The sequence below is a fragment of the Cricetulus griseus genome, chromosome 2, assembly GCF_003668045.3.
Source record: "Cricetulus griseus strain 17A/GY chromosome 2, alternate assembly CriGri-PICRH-1.0, whole genome shotgun sequence".
Taxonomy (NCBI): Eukaryota; Metazoa; Chordata; class Mammalia; order Rodentia; family Cricetidae; genus Cricetulus; species Cricetulus griseus.
In genome coordinates this window covers 125,536,491-125,550,210 of record NC_048595.1, presented here as the reverse complement: position 1 = coordinate 125,550,210, position 13,720 = coordinate 125,536,491, and the positions used below count along the sequence as shown (strand labels likewise).

The window sequence follows — 13,720 nt, the reverse complement described above, 5'->3', positions numbered from 1 at the left end:
GAACGGTTCAGTATCCAGAGTACATGGACCTTCCTGAGTGACCACAGAGTGTAGATTTAAAACCCGGGAACTTTCAGCTTGGCAGTGGTGGCACATGCTGTTAGTCCCAGCATTAGGGAGGCAAAGGCAGGCAGATCTCAATGAGTTTGAGGCCAGCCTGGTCTACAGAGTGAGTCCCAGGACAGCCCGAGTTACACAGAGAGAGACCCTGTCTCAAAAAAACAAAATCAAAACAAAAAACGAGGGGAACTTTGAATAGTGCATCTTCTGAACATCTTGGTTATGAAAATGCTACTTATTATTTGGGAAAATGATAAAAGCTGCAGAGAATTTCTCAATATAATTACTTAGAACTCTGCATAAATTCATAATTACCTCAATAAAATCTTCCATTCAAATAACGAATGAGTCAGGTTGTGTCTCTGGCGCCTGGTCTTGCCTGTTTCATTATGTGTCACCACCGAGTGTAACAGAGGAAGGTATGATCTGAACTTTACAGCCCCCAGTCTGACTCACTGAATTCTGGGCAGGTTGGAAATTGGGCATATCTAAGCCTTACCCTAGGAGATGAAATGGATTCCCCAGAATAAACTTCCAAAAATATTCCCGTCTTGAAAGCCAAGATGACCTAAACTCCAAATGACCCAAACTCTACTGCGCGCTAACATTTTATGTCTAAGTCAGCTATTCTGATGCATCCTCTGAGTTTTCCTTTACTCCTTGCTTAGATAGGAGAGGATGAGAGAGGTGGCTCTGGGCTTAAGAGCAATGACGGCTCTGCAAAGGACCTTGGCAGGTTCAGTTCCCAGCGCCACACTGGGTTGTGCCCATGATGGCCTGCAGCTCCCTCTTCTGGACTCTGAAGGCACCTGCATGCAGACATACGGGCAAGAACCCCTTTTAAAAATTTTTATATTTATTTATTTATTTATTTATTTATTTATTTTACATAAGAAAGGAAACAGCCAGGTGGTGGTGGTGGTGGCGTACAACTTTAATCCCAGCACTTGGAAGGCAGACACAGGCAGAGGGCAGAGTTTGAGGCCAGTCAGGTCTACAGAGTGAGTTCCAGGATAGCCAGGGATACACAGAGAAACACTGTTTTTGGTTTGTTTGTTTTTTTCAAAGGAAACTGAAACAACAACAACAACAACAACAAAAAAAAGGAAATTGTCATTGTAACAAGGCCTCAAAACTTAGTAGGCCCCCAGTCCTCAGCACAACTGAATCCATGATGGAAGTGCCATTCAGGTGTAAAACTCAGCACATAGACAGCACCACCTGCTAAAACTAAAACAAACGACTAATCCATCAAAGTCCGTAGCTCTGGGTAAGTCTCTAAATGGACTAAGCTTGCTATTTTGGCTTCTATAGTTCTTCTTCTGGCTAAGTGTTCTTGTTAACTGAAATATGTCAACCCAGAACACGGATTTTTGCTTAGAAGTTCATCCTGAGAAAGGCTCAGGGGTACACTGAGATCCTGAACACCTAGTAGTAGCTGGCTGGTTAATAAAGACTTTCTCTTGACTTAAACCCATGTCCAAGCACTCTTCTCTGGTGAATACCCGACAAAATTTCTGGAGGTCCTGAGATCCCAGAGACCAGATCTCTAGACACCTGGGATCTGGTAACTGACCTTCACCAGTCTACTTATCTGGGGTCCACAAAACTTTCTAAGTTGCTCAGACCAAGGTATCTTACACCTAGACCGGATAGCCTAGAGTAGGATGTTCTGGGAAAAGTGACTTCGCTGAGATCTGGTGGGGGGGAGGGGACGGTTGAAAGTTGTTGTAGATACTTTTTTAAAGTTGTTATAGATACCTTTTTCTGAGCTGGGCAGTAGTGGTGCACGCCTGCCTTTAATCCCAGCACTCGGGAGGCAGAGGCAGGTGGATCTCTGTGAGTTCAACACCAGCCTGGTCTACAAGAGCTAGTTCTAGGACAGCCTCCAAAGCCACAGAAAAGCCCTGTCTTGAAAAAAATAAAAAAAAAAAGATACCTTTTTCGGGTTGGTAGAAGCTTCTGCACCTGGAGTGAAACTATTCAAATTGTACCTAAAAAGCTCCTCCAGGAACTGATCCCCTGATCTGGCCTTCCCCTAGCAATGGGTCTGTGGTAGTCTGAAAGAAAATGGCCCCCAAAGGAAATGGCACTATTGGGAGGTATGGCCTTATTAGAGGAAGTGTGTCACTGTGGAGGCAGGCTTTGAGATCTCATATATGCTCAAGTCACACCCAGTATCTTAGACTACTTCCTGTTGCCTACATAAGATGTAGAACTCTCAGCTACCTTTCCAGCACCATGTCTGCCTACACACTGCCATGTCCCACCATGATGATAATGGACTGAACCTTTGAACTGTAAACCAGCCCCAATTAAATGTTTTCCTTTATAAGAGTTGATGTGGTCATAGTATCTCGTCACAGCAACAGAAACCCTAAGACAGAGTCCAACCATGTCCTGGCTTTCATAGCCAAAAATCTCCTAATTAACAGCTAAAACTTTAGATATAGAGTAAAATCTTCATTGTGCAGAGACCTCAGAGTTCTGGGCAGGTAGAAAGAGTAAACAATACATCAAAGGAAACTCTAACAAAACTCTCATTAGAGTCCAGCAAAGGTTGGATAAACCTCCTTCCCTTTGCTTCACTATGATACTGTGTTTAGAAAACTTCCTCCATTGCTTCTCAGGCTCAGAGACCAGTGGTTGCCAGAACTCTCTAACCATTCTTTTCTCAAGTTGCTACAGGCTCTGCAGTGGACTATCCTAGAGACCTAACCAACCACTTTCCTTTCCCCTTGCTCCAGTCCGATGATACTGTCTAGGTCAGGCAGGTAGCCAAAGGGGCACTGAAACCAACCTGGAGAGGACTCTACATGGCAATTCTCTCCACTCTATGGCTGTGAAGGTAGCTGACATTACACCATGAATATACCATACCCAGGTCAAGAATGTGGATGCTGCCAAATGGACTGTCTCCAAACTATGAACCCATTGAAATTAAGGTTTCTTTAGGCCCTCAGGCCCCTTTCCTCTCTGCTCCTCTACACTATCCTGAGACTTGTGTTTGGTACAACCCTCACTGTCCCCAGGCCTGGACTTGGGAACTATGGGAGACAGATATAGAGAATTTACTAGTTAATGTGACTACAGACCAGAGCCATATCCATCTGGACCTTTGCTCACTGATGCCCACTTGAAGTGTCTGGTTGTATTGGAGAAAGGAAAGATGTGGGACTTTATCTTTTGAGATAAGAATACAGAGTTTACAATTACACGCATGCCCTGTGACTGGAGACCCTAGTTGCCAGAAATAAGGTTGTTTCTGTTGGAAAAACTGGGGTTGTAAAACTGGGGTTTCCTGAAAAAAAAAAATCTTTTAAAAAGATTCTGGCCTGGGGCTAGAGAGATGCCTTAGCAGTTAAGAGTGCTGGCTGCTCTCCCAGAGGACCCAAGTTCAATTCCCAGCACCCACATGGCAGCTCACAACTGTCTGTAATTCCAGTTCCAGGGGCTCTGACGCCAATGTACATAAAATACAGTTAAGTAAATTATATAAAAAAAGATTATGGACTTTAGGAAATAGGAAAAATCTGGGGGAATCAGATTCTATACCACAGGAAGGGACCCTAGGGATAGAGTTAACCATTCCCAGCCAAAATCAGCCAGGATGGCTTGTTATGCTTATGCATCCAGCCCCGGTACTACACAGGATTAGCAACCAACCATATTGTCAGCTCATTGACTAATGAAACTGATTGTTACTGGGAACAGCCCAAATTAACATTAGAGGACTTATAAGGGGCTAAAACTTATCTAATATCCAAAACGTTTAACCCTTGTGCTTTCCTTATTCCAATTCTAGAATGCCTGCAATTCTATCTTATGAGTTAATTCATCTGGATAACAGCAATATTACTGAGCCTCTGAGACTACTTGGTAGGTATGTTTGACTGAATGTTCCTCCTCTGATGCTTTCCAAACTAAGTAGACAGGTTGATCAGGACTTAGAGGTATTAAAAGTTTCTATTTTTAGCTAGATGGTGGTGGCACATGCCTTTAATCTCAGCACTTGGGAGGCAGAGGCAGGCAGATCTCTGGATTTGAGGCCAGCTTGGTCTACAGAATGAATTCCAGGACAGCCAGGGCTGCACAGAGAAACCCTGTCTTAAAAAAAAAAAAAAAAAAAAAAAAAAAAAAAAAAAAAGTTTTCATTTCTGAATTAAAACTACAGATTCCTGAACACCCAGTGTAGTTGCTGACCAGCTATTCAGGTCTTTTTATTGACTTAAACCCACAACCAAACAGTCTTCTCTGGTGGATACTTGCCTATAGTACAAAAGAGAGCCATTATTGCATTTAAAGCCACTTTCAGTTTTGTCTGAGTCTAAGAAAAACATGCCTTCCAAGCAAGGAATGGTAGAATCCTGGCTAATCTAATCAAAAACTAGAACTTGGAGTGCTACTTCATTCAGACTCTTCCTGGAAGATCTGTGTTCTTAGTAAGCACAATCCAGGAGATTAGGAGCAAGGTTCGTCCCATGAACTCAAGACTGCGCAGCCCAACACGTAATCACAAGTGGGCACAACCTGCAAGGTACAGAAAGAGTGGAGGTTGTAAGGATTCAGGCATTATGCTGGCCTGCCCCTGCCACTTGGCAGAATGCACTCAGGCAGTACCCTGGTCAGCCCAGGGTTCCATGGTTGCAGTGGTCTGCATCCAGTTACAAAGGACCCCTTTAAAAGAAAGACCCCCCGTCCATTTGCACCCCCTTTCCTGTTTCCTGCTGTTTCCTTGGGGCAAACAGGACTTTTCCTGTCTCCTTTTCTGTCTTCTCTCTGTCTCTGAGTCTTTTACCTCTTTTCTCTTGCCTTCCCCCTTCCCTCCCCTTTCTAGTAGAACTTCTCATTTAAGCTCTGTCTGCCTGGCGTGTTTGTCCCTCTGCCTGGGTCACCCTCGCCTGCCATGGAATCCAACAAGGTTCCCCATGCACATTATTCATAACAGAAGTGGCTAATCAGAAGAAGAAGGGATTGGACAGAACCAGGAGGGAAGGAGGGATGTGGCAGAATGCTACTGGAAAAAGGAGGTGATTCGTCGTTTCATGCATCCAGCAAAGGTATGAAAAGACGTGATTTGAACAGTGGCAAGGAGAAGGGAAATTGTCACAGAAGTGTATTGCCTCATATTAGAAAACTAAGTCAGCCTTTTGTTTTTGTCCTTTGTCTGAGATAAATTGACAGAAGGAATAGCCACCACTAAATATCCCCTGGCAGCAGAAACCATGCTGCAAGCCCTGGCCACTTCCGGGTTAGGCATTGTGGTAGCAGCATGGTTTTTATTGTTCTACAAATGTCTTGGCTGGAGTGAAAATATTCTGAAGTTCTCTATAGCCCTCCCTTAGCTATCAGACTATTGAAACACAGGAACCCAAGGAATTGGAATTTCTCCAGGAATCTCATGCTGGGGGAAAGGGAAGGCTAAAGACTGGTGCCTGCCAGAAAAGGAACTTGTCTGACAGGGAGAGATTTCACCCTGGCTGACAACTTGGGGACCACGTGTATTTAGTTACTTTTGCTGTTATCAAACACCATGACCAAAAGCAGCTCACTTGAGGAAGGCAACATGAGACAACGCCAGGAACTCTCAAAGTACCCCACCCAATGACACTCCTCTCAAAGGTTCCAGGACATCCCTCAAGCGGCACTGACAACTGGGAACATAGGTGTGCAAAGACCTGAGCCTGTGGGGACATTTCCATTCCAGCTACCACATCACTGTTCAGGAGAGAGCCAGGCAGACTGAACAGTGGTTCACTGATGGACTGGGTATGTAACTATGCATACCTCATGCCCTTTAGTTAAACATAAAGTCATGCCAGCACTTTAAAATGGATTTGGGGGTGTGGATGGGTCACTGGACCTTCTTATTTGTTCCTTTTGCCAGAGCGGCCACATTGAATAAATCTCATTTCTCTGTTTCTCCCATTACATGTCCCTTTAATTGTTATGATAAGGCACAAGAGGGACGTTGGAAGGTTGGATCCAAGGAGCCCCACAGTGGGTAAGAGACAGGTACACCATGCAGACAAAACTCATGTGGAGAGTTTTATTGGCAAGGGGGCGGGGGAGAGGGGAGAGAAAAATGAAGTGCAGAGTGGCCTCATGGGAAGAGAGACAGAGGTACAGAGAGATGGGGGGGGTGCTGGAGAGAAGAGGAAGAGAAAGAAGAGACATAAAGCAGCCGGAGTGTGTTGGTGGCGCACGCCTTTAATCCCAGCACTGGGGAGGCAGAGGCAGGTGGATCTCTGTGAGTTCGAGGCCAGCCTGGTCTAGAAGAGCTAGTTCCAGGACAGCCTCCAAAGCAATACAGAGAAACCTTGTCTTGAAAACCAGAGAGAGAGAGAGAGAGAGAGAGAGAGAGAGAGAGAGAGAGAAAGGTGAAGAGTTAGGAATAGCAGTTTAGGGGAATGAGTTCTCAAGACTGCTTCCTGCTGAACTGGGGATGTCAGAATCTTGGGGACCTGATAAAGCTGGGGTGCTGGCCATGTCCTGGGGTAGCTGTTTGTTTCACTTCTGTCCAGGCTCTATGGAACCAGCCAGTGCCTCTTGGATCTAGAAAGATCATGGCAGAGCAGAGGACAAAGTGAAGTTAGGGAAAAATAGTGTTCTTAGGTCCTGGTAATTGAGGTAGAAGGGTGTCAAGACCAGAGAAAGGTAGGGAAGCTTAGGCTGTTGATTAACAGTACTTAATTGAGGGGTGCATCTGACCTGTTTGAGATGAATCCAAATCGAGTTCCTGGAACTTACAGGAATTCTTTGAGCTTATAAAAATGTGTAAGTTTTAAAAACGTTAGCATTCCCACTATTTGTAATCTGTACTAAAATTCACACTGTAGACAAGGCAGTATACTTAGGCCAGAAATTATTCTGGTTGAAAGCATTAATACTCCTTTTTCTATTCAGAAAACTGTGACAGATGTTTTTACAACCATGAAAAGCACCTTTTTAATCTATAGTTAGAAAACAACCAAAAGAACAGGGTGGTGTCAGTTGGTGCACTCCTTTAATCTCAGTGCTTGGAAGGCAGAGGCAGGCAGATTTCTGTGAGTTAAAGGCCAGCCTGGTCTACAGAATGAGTGCCAGGATAGGCTCCAAAGCTACACAGAGAAACCCTGTTTCAGAAAACAAAAAAAGAAAGGAAGGAAGGAGGGAAGAAAGGAAGGAAGAAAAGAAGGAAGGAAGGAAGGAAGGAAGGAAGGAAGGAAGGAAGGAAAGAAGGAAGGAAGGAAAAGGAATTTAAAATCCTGATCATATGATCATATGGTGACAGTATGGTGTTTAGTATTCTGCCAGAGCTAAGTTAATAGTTTATCAGAATTCCATCAATTAATGTTAAGACTATTAACTTTTGGAGTCTTAATATACCAGTAGCATAATGAGAGTGAGAAATCTGAAATATGTTTCATTCTTTTAAATGCCTCAAATCACTGAGTCTCTATCAGCACTTAAGCCGTTTCATCCTCAGACTTACATGACTTACACTTACACACCTTAAGTCACTTTCTTAGCCCCTGAAACATTCTTAGATTCTCACATCTTAAGTTTTCATGTCCTCACATAAGCTTTGGACCTTAAAACACCGTTTATCTAATTCACCAGGAGATACAGGTGGCTGACCACTGAGAACACACGATGCAAAGCAGGTTTCTTTAAACAAAGGAATGATAAGACATTACACTGAAATCTGTTTTGTGAGTTTATCTCTTTTCTGAGTGGTAAAAAGGTAGATTGTGTCTAGACTTAGTATTAGCTCGAGGACAGTGAGGCCTGTGACCTGAATTTCATACAGAGACCTGATAAGGCAGCTGAAGCCCTGGTTGCTGCGGTTTAATTGACAAAGCTACCTCTAGTCTAGTTGTCAAATAGCATCAGAGTTCTGAGAAGGATAAATTTTACCTGAGTTAGTGATTGAAAATGACAGAAACTTACTTGCTGGCTACCTAGACAGCTACTCCCCAGGGTCCCTCACAGTTATTCACAGCAGTGGTCTCAGGGCAACATCGGTCTTGAGCCTGCCAAGCCTCAGAAGATCCTATAGAACAGGAAGACCAGTCTGCCTTTATCAAGGCAACTCAAGGCAATTGATTTCCCAGTGTCCTGTTGTCCAAGGTCTGAAGAGGGTCTTAGCAGCAGTTGAGGTGAAAGGCAGGTTTGCCCAGTGGCTAGCATTGCCAATTTTGAAGCAAGTTCTGGGTGGAGGTTCTTCTGGACCCATCCATCTTCTTTGGAGGAAATAGGGGTGCTGCCAGGAGCTGGCATGTTTCTCTATTACGGAAGGCCTTTTTTGTTTGTTTGTTTCTCTTTCAAGACAGGGTTTCTCTGTGTAGAGCCTATCCTGGCACTCCCTCTGTAGACCAGGCAGCCTCGAACTCACAGAGATCCACCTGCTTCTGCCTCCTGAGTGCTGGGATTAAAGGCATGCACCACCAACTGACATGAAAAGCCTTTAAAAAAAAAAGATTTTATTTATTGTGTATACAGTCTTCTGCCTGCATGCCAACAGAGGTCACCAGATCTCATTCAAGGTGGTTGTGAGCCACCATGTGGTTTCAGGGAATTGAACTCAGGACCTCTGGAAGAATGGTCAGTGCTCTTAACCGCTGAGCAGTCTCTCCAGCCCATGAAAAGTCTTTTTAATTAAACATTTTAAATGCCATATTCTGCAGATCTCTGAGCATTTGAGGACTATCTGTCTATTGGGTGTATCTGAGTAGAAAAATTTTGTCTTTAGTTACTTGTTTTAAGTCTAACTCTGAAAACATATAAGGGACTAGGTAAGGCTTACCCCTGTAATTAATTACATCAGTACTTAACATGACTATAATTAAAGAGCTTGATGATTTATAACATGACTATTGTCTTCCTTAACAATCTACAATAGGTTAGCAGCTCTCCTAAGTCTAGGACTTTACATTACATTCTTGTCAGGTTTAGCATTAAGAATAATAATAATTTTTACCCAGTCACTGAGCTGCCACTGAGGACTCAGCTGCCTTCATCCCCCTGTCCACCTTCTCCCGCAGCTACCTTCCACAGGCCGTTTCCACCAAGGAAAAGGAATCTTATCGGATGTCCACTATCCAGAACCTCCACTCTTTGGACCCCTTTGGTGATGCAAGTAAAGGTGAAGACCTGCTTCCTGCTGGCACTGAGGATTATATCCATATAAGAATTCAACAGAGAAAAAAAAAATAATTCAACAGAGAAACAGCATGAAGGCCCTTACCACTATCCAAGGGATCACTGATGATTGTAAGAAAAAGAAACTAGTAAAGGCATTTAAGAAGAAATTTGCCTGCAATGGTACTGTAATTGAGCATCCAGAATATGGAGAAGTAATTCAGCTACAGAGTAACCAGCGCAAGAACATATGCCAGTTCCTGATAGAGATTGGACTGGCTAAGGACGACCAGCTGAAGGTTCATGGGTTTTAAGTGCTTGTGACTCTCTGAAGCTTAAGTGAGGATTTCCTTGCAATGAGTAGAATTTCTCTCCTGTCCCTTGTCACAAGTTTAAAAACCTCACAGCTTGTATAATGTGAGGTCCACTTTTAACTTGGACTAGTGTAACTCCTTCATGCAATAAACTGAAAAGAAAAAAAAAGAATAATAATTTTAAATTGAAGGTCTTTTAGTAGCAAAACAAAACTTTTTAATCATAGATAATGGGTCTAGTAAAGAAACCAAAATAGCCATTCTGTGGGTAAAAACAAACAAGTTTGTATCAAACTAAGACTGTCTCCTGAGAAGACAAGAAAAAGTGATAGATAGGAACAGATCCAGGACCTAATGGAAACAGGAGAAAAGGGAGGTTGCAAGTTGCAGTGGGGTCCATGAGCAGGGACTGTGGGCGCACACAGGCCAGCACTGACCATGGCAGGCCACGGGGGACTCTGCCCAAATGCCCAACTCTGGGAAAAGGACCCTCTCTGGGGACCAAGCATTCTATTATAGAATAGCTATCCTATTTATCAAACACCTTATACATCAAACACATGTCATTTATTTAAATTCTCTGGAAGCTTGGTATTGAACACTTGTCAAAGACATAAGTTCTTAGGTTTAAATCTCTAGGTTAACTTTTTGCCATTTTTTTTATTGAGTTATACATTTTTCCCCACTCCCCTTTCCTCCTCCCCTTTCACCTACCACCCTTCCCCCTGTTCCCCCCCCACACACACACACATATTCCGGATTTACCTAGGAGATCTTGTCTTTTTCTCCTTCCTAGGCAGATCCATGTATGTCTCTCTTAGTGTCCTCTTTGTTACCTAGGTTCTCTAGGGTTGTGACCTATATATACTCTGGTTTTCTTTTGCTTTATGTGTAATATTCACTTATGATTAAGTACATATTATATTTGTCTTTCTGGATCTTGGTTACTTCACTCAGGATGACTTTTTCTACTTCCATTCATTTGCCTGCAATTTTCAAGATGTCATAGTTTTTTTACCAGAGTAGTATTCCATTGTGTAAATGTACCACATTTTTCTTATCCATTCTTCCGTTGAGGGGCGTCTAGGTTTCTTCCAAGTTCTGGCTATTACAAATAATGCTGCTATGAACATAGTTGAACAGATGTCCTTGTGGTGCGACTATGTATCCTCTGGGTATAAGCCCAAAAATGGTATTGCTGGGTCTTAAGGTAGATTAATTTCCAATTTTCTGAGAAACCACCATCTTGATTTCCAAAGTGGCTGTACAAGTTTGCACTCCCACCGGCAATGGATGAGTGTTCCCTTTACTCCCCATCCCCTCCCGAATAAGCTGTCATTCATGTTTTTGATCTTGGCCATTCTGACAGGTGTAAAATGGTATCTTAGTGTTGTTTTGTTTTGCATTTCTCTGATGACTAAGAACATTGAGCATTTCCTTAAGTGTTTTTTTTTTTTTAACCATTTGAGATTCCTCTGTTGAGAATTCTCTTTTTAGATTTATACCCCATTTTTTATTGGATTATTTGGTCTTTTGATGTCTAACTTCTTGAGTTCTTTGTATATTTTGGAGATCAATCCTCTGTCAGATATAGGGTTGGTAAAGATCTTTTCCAATTCTATGGGATGACATTTTGTCTTGTTGACTGTTTCCTTTACCTTACAGAAGCATCTCAATTTTAGGAGGTCCCATTTAATAACTGTTACTCTCTGTGCTACTGGTGTTATATTAAGAAAGCTGTCTCCTGTGCCAATGTGTTCAAGGCTACTTCCCACTATGAGGTTCAGTGTGGTTGGTTTTATGTTGAGGTGGTTTTGTTTGTTTGTTTTTTGAGACAGGGTTTCTCTGTATTGCTTTGGAGGTTGTCCTGGAACTCGCTCTGTAGACCAGGCTGGCCTTGAGCTCACAGAGATCTGCCAGCCTCTGCCTCCCGAGTGCTGGGATTAAAGGCGTGTGCCACCAGCACCTGTCTTTATGTTGAGGTCTTTGATCCATTTGGACTTGAGTTTTGTGCATGGTGATAGACGTGGATCTATTTGTATTCTTCTACATGTTGACATCCAGTTACACCAGCACCATTTGTTGAAGATGCTTTCTTTTTTCCATTTTATACTTTTAGCTTCTTTGTCAAAAATCAGGTTTTCACAGGTGTGTGGATTGATATCAGGGCCTTCAGTTTGATTCTGTTGGCCCACCAGTGTCCTTTTATGCCAATACCAAGCTGTTTTCATTACTGTAGTTCTATAGTAGAGTTTGAAGTCAAGTATGGTGATGCCTCCAGAAGTTCCTTTATGTACAGGATTGTTTTGGCTATCCTGGGTTTCTTGTTTTTCCATATGAACTTGAGTATTGTCCTTTTGAGGTCTGTGAAAAATTTTGCTGGGTATTTTGATGAGTATTGCTTTGAATCTATAGATTGTTTTTGGTGAGATTGCCATTTTTACTATATTAATTCTCACTCACAGAAACATGGCCAGAGGTGGTGGAGGGGTTCGCCAATCATTCTGGTGTTGGATGGAGGAATCCATCGATCCCTTAGTTGGAAAAGTTATGAAGTTTGAGCTTGCAGGGTCCTGGCTTGCCTCAGGGCAGGTGCCAGGAGGGCACCAATGTTTTGATATGGCCTGAGAGGGTTGGATCCAAGGAGTTCCCACCAGCACAGTGGGTGAGAGACAGACACACCATGAAGACAGTGCTCACGTGGAGAGTTTTATTGGGGGGTTGAGAGAAAAAGAGCACAGAGAGGCCTATAGGAAGAAAGAGACAGAGACAGAGAGAGAGCCAGAGAGGTACAGAGAGGCAGAGAGAGAGAGCGCCAGAGAGAGAGAGTGAGGTGGGTGAGAAGAAGAGGAAGACAAAAAAGAGAGAGAAAGCAGGTTGGGTTCCACCTTTTTAAGGGAGCATAGCTATAGAGATGTAGCTGAAGACATTGTTAGGACCCTGAGCAGATCAGAATAATGCCTGAGTATTGGCAAGGGTATGTGCATAGGGGTGATTCACTCTGCCAGGTCTCCAAGGAGGTGGGTCAGATGTGCATGAATTCTAACATTAATTGTCCTATTCAGTATTGGTGGACAAGTCTGCATTATTAGGACTGTCAGGGCCCAGACTTTGACCTTAATGATTCTGGTAACAATTTTTTTTCCTATTTTGGCTATTACCTTCAAACTTTAATGCTAATATAGCAGGGCATGGACATGACAGACAACAAACAAGTGAATATCCAATGGAAAAGTGTTCAAAATTTTCTGTGACCTCACTGGCTTCTAGATGCACCCCTGTGCTGCTCAGAGAAGCCTGGGAAAGGCAGCAAGTTGCAAGGCTGCTGTCTCTTTGGACCTGAAGTTTTTTCCTAAACAGATTTTTAAAAATCAAATAAAAGGAGAGTGCTGCACATAAGAGGTCATTCCTAGAATTACAGCACTTGGGAACTTAGTCCAGAGGATTGCCATAAGTTTGCAGCCAGCCTGAGCTACATGGTGAGTTCTAAACCAGCTTGGGCTGAGTTTCAAACTACCCTAGACTATGTGAGATCTTGCATCAAAAAGAAAAAGTTGCCCAATCCAAACTTCAACTTCTCTGACTTCTCAATGGCTAGAGGATGGGGTTAAAACTGCCAACCCTCTAGTGTTTCTTTGGTCTTTCTAGTGAAATAACTCCAGAAGCTACTAGGGGATACCAACCACCAGTCATTATTATCAAGAAAGTTAGGACTTGATAGATTCCTGGGGCTTCATCAGCTATTTGTTGGGAAATTGATCCAAAGCCAAACAAATATATATCATACAATTATCTCACAGTATCCTAGGGGTAGAGAAAGAGGCTCAGCAAGAAGCAACCAAACTGTACTCCCAGACAGAATTCTTCTGCTTTGTCAGCTTCCATCATTTACTTAGAGACACTCTTGAGTTAAGAGATGTCGCTAGCACAATTAAGATATATGTTAGCTAGGTGACTGGAGGAGAGTTTGCTACAACTCTGGGATCAGGGAACTTGGGTTAGGAGATCTTGGAGCAATTGAGAGAAGCAATTTAAAGTATTGTTGTAGGCAAAAGAAAGCAAAGACAGAAAGGAGGTGCTAAGTATAGATTATAAAGAACAAGAATTATAGGATTTTAATACAGGCATGATGAATCCTCTGATGCAATAGTGGCAGGTCCAGTATTGGTGTAACCAATCACTTTTCATATTCAATTTGATGCCCAGTCCATGAGAATTCAACT

At 42.9% G+C, this 13,720-nt stretch overlaps 1 pseudogene; it reads left to right on the top strand.

Moving 5' to 3' along the window:
- The first annotated feature begins 9,103 nt into the window (after nucleotides 1–9,103).
- On the top strand, nucleotides 9,104–9,603 carry LOC100757603 (annotated as a pseudogene).
- The last annotated feature ends 4,117 nt before the right edge of the window (nucleotides 9,604–13,720 follow it).